Here is a 7,128-nt window from a genome sequence, read left to right as displayed (position 1 = left end):
CTGGAGCTGTCTGTGCTGCGCAGGGCTGCCCCGGGGGGGGGGGGAAGTGGGGCAATTTGCCCCGGACCCTGCAGGGGCCCCCACGAGAGTTTTTGGGGCCCCTGGAGTGGGGTCTTTCACTCGCTCCAGGGGCCCCAAAAGACTCTTGTGGGGCCCGGGCCCCCGGAGCATCTTCCACGGCACTTTGGTGGCGGATCCCGGGGCGGAAGGACCCCCCTGCCGCAGTGTTGGGTCTTTGGCAGCAATTCGGAGGCGGGGGGGGGGTCCTTCCACCCCTGGACCCGCCGCCGCAGTGCCGGGTCTTTGGCGGCGGGGGCCCCCTGCCGCCGAAGACCCCAGGCCCCCTGAACCCTCTGGCCGGTCCTGGTGCTGCGTGTTGTAGCCGTGATGTGCTGCATCACCTGGCTCGTTCTGTTTCCTGTGCCGTTCGGCCTTGTACGCATTGCGGGGGCTTGGCAGGCCCGTACCGGAGAGCGTGTGGGTCCCTGCTCCTGTCCCCTCCAGAGTGTGATTCTGCCCCTGCCCCCTACCTGGTGGGGCCTTAACCCAGTGAAAACTGAAGCCTCCCAGTGGGGTGGGTGGGTTTTCTTTGCTCTCCCTTCCTCCCGTCCCTCCACTGAGAACTGATGCAATGTCCTGAGAATAAATGAGTGGTTTTTATAACAAGCGTCCTGCAGCTTGGCTGATGGCTGGCGGGGGAGAGTTTCCTGGGCGCGAGGTTTCCTGGCATGGCTCCAGGCGATGGGACGGGGGCAGCCTGGCACTGATGGTTCTGTCGTGCGTAGGGTTGTCAGGTGGCCGGGGACCCTGGTGGCTCTGGGCAGTGTCACCAACCAGGCCATTAAAAGTCCGGTCGGTGCCACAGGCAGGCTCCCCACTTGGCTCCACGCGAGTCCTGGGAAGCTGCTGGCATCTCTCTCCAGCTCCTAGGTGGAGGGATGGCCATGGGGGCTCTGCATGCTGCCCCTGCCCCCACTGCCAGCTCAGCTGCTCCCATTGGCTAGGAACTGTGGCCAATGGGAGCTGAGGGGATGGTGCGAGAGCCACATGTTCGCACCTCAGCACAGGAGCTGGAGAGAGATGCTGGCAGCTTCCCGGGAGCCACCTGAGGTAAGTGCCGCCCGGAGCCTGCACCCCCTCCTGTACCCCAACCCCAGAGCCCCCTCCTGTACCCCAACCCCCGGCCCCACCCCCGAGCCCACACCCCCAGCCGGAACCCTCACCCCTCCTGTACCCCAACCCCTGGCCCCAGCCCGGAGCCACCTCCTGTACCCCAACCCCTGGCCCCACCCCCGAGCCCACACCCCCAGCCGGAACCCTCACCCCTCCCTGCACCTCAACCCCCTGTCCGAGCCCAGAGCCCCCTCCTGCACCCCAAACCCTGGCCCCATCCCACACCCCCAGCTGGAACCCTCACCCCCCACCCCAACCCGGAACTCTCACCCCCCGCCCCAGCCCAGAGCCCCCTCCTGCATCTCCAGCTGGAGCCCTCCTCTTCCCTGCATCCCAACCTCCTGCCCCATCCCAGATCCCCCTCCTGAACCTACCCCAGAGCCTGCACCCCCAGCTCAGAACCCATACCCCCTCCCACACCCCAACCCCCTTCCCCAGCCCAACTCCCTCTCCTGCACTCTGAACCCCTCATCTCTGGCCCCACCCCAGAGCCCGTACCCACAGCAGGAGCCCACATCGCCTCTCCCCCTCGCACCCCAACCCCCTGCCCCAGCCCAGAGCCCCCTCCTGCATCTCCAGCTGGAGCCCTCCTCTTCCCTGCATCCCAACCTCCTGCCCCATCCCAGATCCCCCTCCTGAACCCACCCCAGAGCCCACACCCCCAGCCGGAACCCTCACCCCTCCTGTACCCCAACCCCCGGCCCCACCCCCGAGCCCTCACCCCTCCTGCACCCCAACCCCTGGCCCCACCCCCGAGCCCCCTCCTGTACCCCAACCCCCGGCCCCAGCCCGGAGCCCCCTCCTGTACCTCAACCCCCAGCCCGGAGCCCCCTCCTGTACCCCAACCCCCAGCCCGGAGCCCCCTCCTGTACCCCAACCCCTGGCCCCAGCCCCGAGCCCTCACCCCCAGCCGGAACCCTCACCCCTCCCTGCACCTCAACCCCCTGTCCCAGCCCAGAGCCCCCTCCTGCACCCCAAACCCTGGCCCCACCCCACACCCCCAGCTGGAACCCTCACCCCCCACCCCAACCCCCCGCCCCAGCCCAGAGCCCCCTCCTGCATCTCCAGCTGGAGCCCTCCTCTTCCCTGCATCCCAACCTCCTGCCCCATCCCAGATCCCCCTCCTGCACCCTGAACCCACCCCAGAGCCTGCACTCCCAGCTCAGAACCCGTACCCCCTCCCACACCCCAACCCCCTTCCCCAGCCCAACTCCCTCTCCTGCACTCTGAACCCCTCATCTCTGGCCCCACCCCAGAGCCCGTACCCACAGCAGGAGCCCACATCGCCTCTCCCCCTCGCACCCCAACCCCCTGCCCCAGCCCGGTGAAAATGAGCGAGGGTGGGGGAGAGCAAGTGGGGGCGGGGCCTTGGAAACGGGGTGGGGCAGGGGTGGGGCAAGGATGTTGGGTTTTCTGCAAATAGAAAGTTGGCAACTCTCATTGCGGGGTGCATGCTCGGGGGGGGGGGTGCCTGTCGCGGTGTATCAGGAATCAGGGCCTGGGTCTGGCAGCTGACCAGCCTGTTCAGCCAGCCCCCCGCCTCTGGGATGCCTCGTGAGACCCACTGCTATGCCTGGGGCAGCACTCGCCCACCCACAGCTCCGCACTGGCTCCTGTGCCTGCCCGAATGGGCCCGGAGCAGCGCTGCACCTGTCCCGGGGAGGCGGCTGGCCTGCAAGATGGCGGCTGACATTGGCGCTGTCGCTGGTTGGGCCTTTCAAGTGACTGGCTCTTCCTGTCACCGGAGCCGCTCCGCTGGGCCCAGGCCCGGGTGCTAAGCTCCTGTCATCCGGCCCGGCCTCAGCAGAGCCGGCTGGGAGACCGGGCGCCCTCTGCTCAGCGCTGTGACGCTGCAGGTGGCGTCTCCGCCTGGCCCGCGCCAGCCCGGTTCAGCTTGCGCTGGGTTTTCTGCACCCAGCGGCGGTGACCTGGGTTGGCTGGGCAAGGCCGGGCATGTGTGCTCGTGAAACCACCTGTGTGCATTGAGGCGTGGCTCATAAATCCCGTCCCTGGGAGAGCAGCAATAAGAGCTATGAGTATGGCAAGCGGCCACACAAAGGAGTGACGAACCTGCCGGCTGTGGGTGTCGTCAGCCAGCCAAGGTCCGTAGCGCTCAGAGGGGAGAGGCCGCTCAGGCGAACTGGCTTGTATGACAGTAGGAGGCAGCTCGGAGCCACTGGTTGAAGTGCTGGGTTGGCCGCTAGGATACCTGGGTTCTCTTCCTGGCTCTGCCACTGACTCAGTGGGACCTTGGGCGCAAGGATGGTGGGCAGCGCCCCCGTAGGCTGCTGCAGCCTTGGGAGCAGGCGCTGAGGAGTGGGATGGGAAGGTTCCTCCTGGCTTCACTCCTCCTCCCAGGGTGCTGTCAAGCAGCCATTAGCTATCAGCCTGCTGGCCCTGCAGCTTCCCCCAGCCAGCGGGAGGCCGTTCAGGGTCACCCCAGGCGCCTGCTTCATCCCTAAAGTAAAGCAGCAGCTTGGCCGTCTGAGCCTGCCCTGGGGAGCTGGATGGGACGATCCCAAACTGCATTCCGCCAGCAGGGACCCACCCTGGGCTGCTGGAGTCCATCACGGGGCAGGTCCTTCCAGAGCCAGCTCGCAGAGTACAGAACAAGCGCTGCAGCCCGCGGAAAGGACCCAGCATGACACACAAGGTCAGGGCACTAAATCTCAGTGCAGCTGGCCCTGCTCTGAGGAAACAGCCTGTCCTGGAATCCCATGTGTCAGCAGAGGTGCTTGCTGGTTAGAGGATCAGGACTCCTGGGTTCCATTTCTGTCTTTCACCCAGCCTCAGGTTTCACCTCTCTCTGCCTCAGATTGCCGGCCTGCGGGAGGGGACGGATACTCACTCACACTCACACACAAAAATCCCTGCAGTGCTTTGAAATCTTGGCGGGAGGTGAAGATGTGATATATCATCACTGGATTTCTGCTCATTTGTGTGTGTGTGGAAATCCCTGCAAGTCAGAAAAAAAGCCTCTGCAATTTCTAAGCCAAGATGGAGGGGAGGGGGGTGGATTCTCCGTTGCTGGCCATTTTAAACTCAAGCCTGGCCGTTTCCTACCCGATCGGCTCGTGGAATGATTTGGGGGCAGCACAACGGTGCCTCCTGGCCTTGGAGGCGATGGATCTAGGCCGGGCCCCAACCAAAACGCTGAACAGCCCCACGGCGCCGCGTTTTGCCACCCCAGTGCTGGAGCTAGCGGCCCGCGCTCATCCCTGGTGCGATATTCTGGCCCCCCCCGCCCGGCCCCCAAGGCACCCCCTTCTCAGGCGCACGGGGCGGCACGTGAAGGAAGGCAAGTCCCCTCGGGCGTGACTGAGCCGCAGCTTCGGTCTCTGTCCATTCGGCCTCCTGAAAACCGGCCGTAGCCTCGAATGGGCCAGAGGGACAGCGACGGGGAGCTGGGGTGACGGAAGGAATGTTTCACCTGCCCAAAGGACCTTTCCAAAGCCTTCCCTGGACTCCAAGGGGCTTTGGAGCAGGCAGCAACCTGGCCTTGTTCCTGTAAGCAGAGTCAGGATGAGATCTACCCTGACATCTGGTGATACATTATGAGTGGGCAAAGGAATTTTAGGAATGTGCATTTGCATTGGTAAACCCACTCCACTTAGCATAACACACAGCAGCCTGGGATGGTTATTTTCACAGCTGTGGAATCCCCAATTTCTTTGTTATTGGGGCAGGAAGGAAAAAAAGGGGCTGTTACCTTAATGATGTGAATGAGGAACTATGAGACTGCTTTATGACAGAAATGACTCAACCTACATTAACTAGTACTTGCTAGACAAGGGACATGGGTTCCAAAACCCAGTGAAGGGAGAGAGGCTGGGGACTGGTGTGTGTACCTGATGGCATGGGCCCCTTTTGAGGGCCTGGAACACCAATTGCACATCCTCCTCTCTCCACTGTTAAAGAGCAGAGCTAATTTTGAATCCTTTAGGAGTCCATCTGGAGGCTGCTGACCTGAATTCACATTGGGCCAAGGTGGCACTGGGGCTCCTTTGAAATCACTAAAAGAGCTAAGTTTACTGAGCTGAGATCACTGACTGGGGGAGCCTGAAGATCGATCGCTAAGCAGCTGGCAGAGCGGAGCAGTCTGCAGCACATTGGCGCAGCCTGTGGAGCAGTTCGCGTGGACGGCTGATGCGGTTCACAGGTTGGCTGGAGGAGCGGCACAGCTGGTGGAGTGGAGCCAGTAGTGGTGAAGGCTACAGCAGAACTCCACGGAGAAGCAGGGCAGTCGGCCCTGGCCCACGTAAGGTGCCCCTTAACACCCTGCGTGTGCCCCCCTATTTCCACCCAGGCTGGGGGGGTAAAACTCTGCAGATAAACTTTTGAACTCTGGGGTGGCACTGACCAGAGACAGAGACTCTTGGGTTGTTGGACTTTGGGGTGATTGGACTTAAGACCCTAAGGGGGAAAGGACAGTGCCAAATGTACTTGGGGTGGGTTTTTTGCTTATGGTTTGTGTATAGTCCTGTTTGTGGTGTCTCTCCAACGTGATGCCGCATTGTTTCCCTCCTTTATTAAAAGGATTTTGCTACACTCGGACTTGGTGCTTGCGAGTGGGGAAGTATTGCCTCCTAGAGGCGCCCGGGGGGTAGTAGGTAATTGTCCCAGGTCACTGGGTGGGGGCTCGAGCCGGTTTTGCATTGTGTTATTGAAACGGAACCCCTAGATACTGAACCCGGCCCTTGTTGCTGCCAACTCAGAGGGGCAGAAGGGTTACATTCCCATTGCCCCGTCTGAGCCCAGGAGCGCCACTTGGCCGCCGTGAGAGATGGCAGCGTGCTCTAGCCATGGCCAAGGCCGTCTCTCTCTGGCCCTTCGCGGGGGCTCAGGGATGTGGGGGGAGAGAGCGGCGGGTATAAGATAGCGGCGTGCAGCCGGCAAGGAGGCCATCAGGAGGGTGGGGAGAATGCAGCGTCCTGGGGCTGGGAAGAGCGAACGCGTCCCCCCAGCCCAGGCTGGCTCTCCGGTAAACTCATTCGCTCACTCACCCCCCGAGAGCTGTGCTTCGTCCCCTGGTCGGTTTGTCCGGGGGCCCCCCCGCCGCCCGGGAAACCAGGCGCTGCCTGGCCCTGCTCGTCCTGGCGATGGCATGCCGCGAGGGCGCCGAGGCGCAGCACGACTCCCTGGTGAAGCCGTGCGGCAGGGAATTCATTCGGACCGTCATCGCCTCGTGCGGGGGATCCTGGGGGAGGTTCTACTCCTGGTGCACCGGGCAGGAGCCAGGCAAAGCTGGTGGTAAGTGGGTTCTGGTTCCTATTGCGGCTTCGGCAGCCCTGCCGCGAACCCTGCTGCTGTGGGCCGGGCGCTCCCTGGGGCGAGGAGGGAACAGCCCCGCAGGCCAGCCCGTGACCCATCATTACAGCCTTTAAGAGGCTACGGGGCTGGGGGCACGGAGGGTGTCTCCCAAGCTCCCACTGCAGCCCAGGGGAGGGGTGTTGTGGGAGCCAGATTTGGTCCCTAGATCCTTCCTCTGTATTGGTTTGCGCTGGCCTGGGTTGGTAACAGGACCCCGGAGTAGCTCCTCCGGTCCAGCTCTTGTATTTTCCACCAGCTTTTCTTTTCAAAGGGGAGGACGTTGTTCAGAGTCGCAGAGGAGAGCAAAGGGGGTGAGGGCTAGGGGACCCCCCCCCATGCACGTGTATCCCAACCCCCATTTGCTCTGCTGGCCTCACAGCTAAGTAGGACCGAGGGAGGACCGAGGGCGGCGAAACCCCCAAACGTGGAATTTTGAAAGCTTTCGGGGGGGGGTTGAAACCTCCAATGCCGCCAGCCCCTTGGAATGAGACGGAGCGACATGGTCTGGTGGGGGCTGAAAGCCTGGTGGGAAAATGTTCACAACCAGCCCTTTTCCCATGGAAAAAGCTCATTTGTGACGACCCCCCACCCCCTGCTCAAAGGGCAAAGGCTCCAGTCAGCAGCTCGGGCAGAAAGAACCGACCG

The sequence above is a fragment of the Mauremys mutica genome, chromosome 24 (assembly GCF_020497125.1).
Source record: "Mauremys mutica isolate MM-2020 ecotype Southern chromosome 24, ASM2049712v1, whole genome shotgun sequence".
Taxonomy (NCBI): Eukaryota; Metazoa; Chordata; order Testudines; family Geoemydidae; genus Mauremys; species Mauremys mutica.
Note: the sequence above shows the minus strand (reverse complement) of the source record.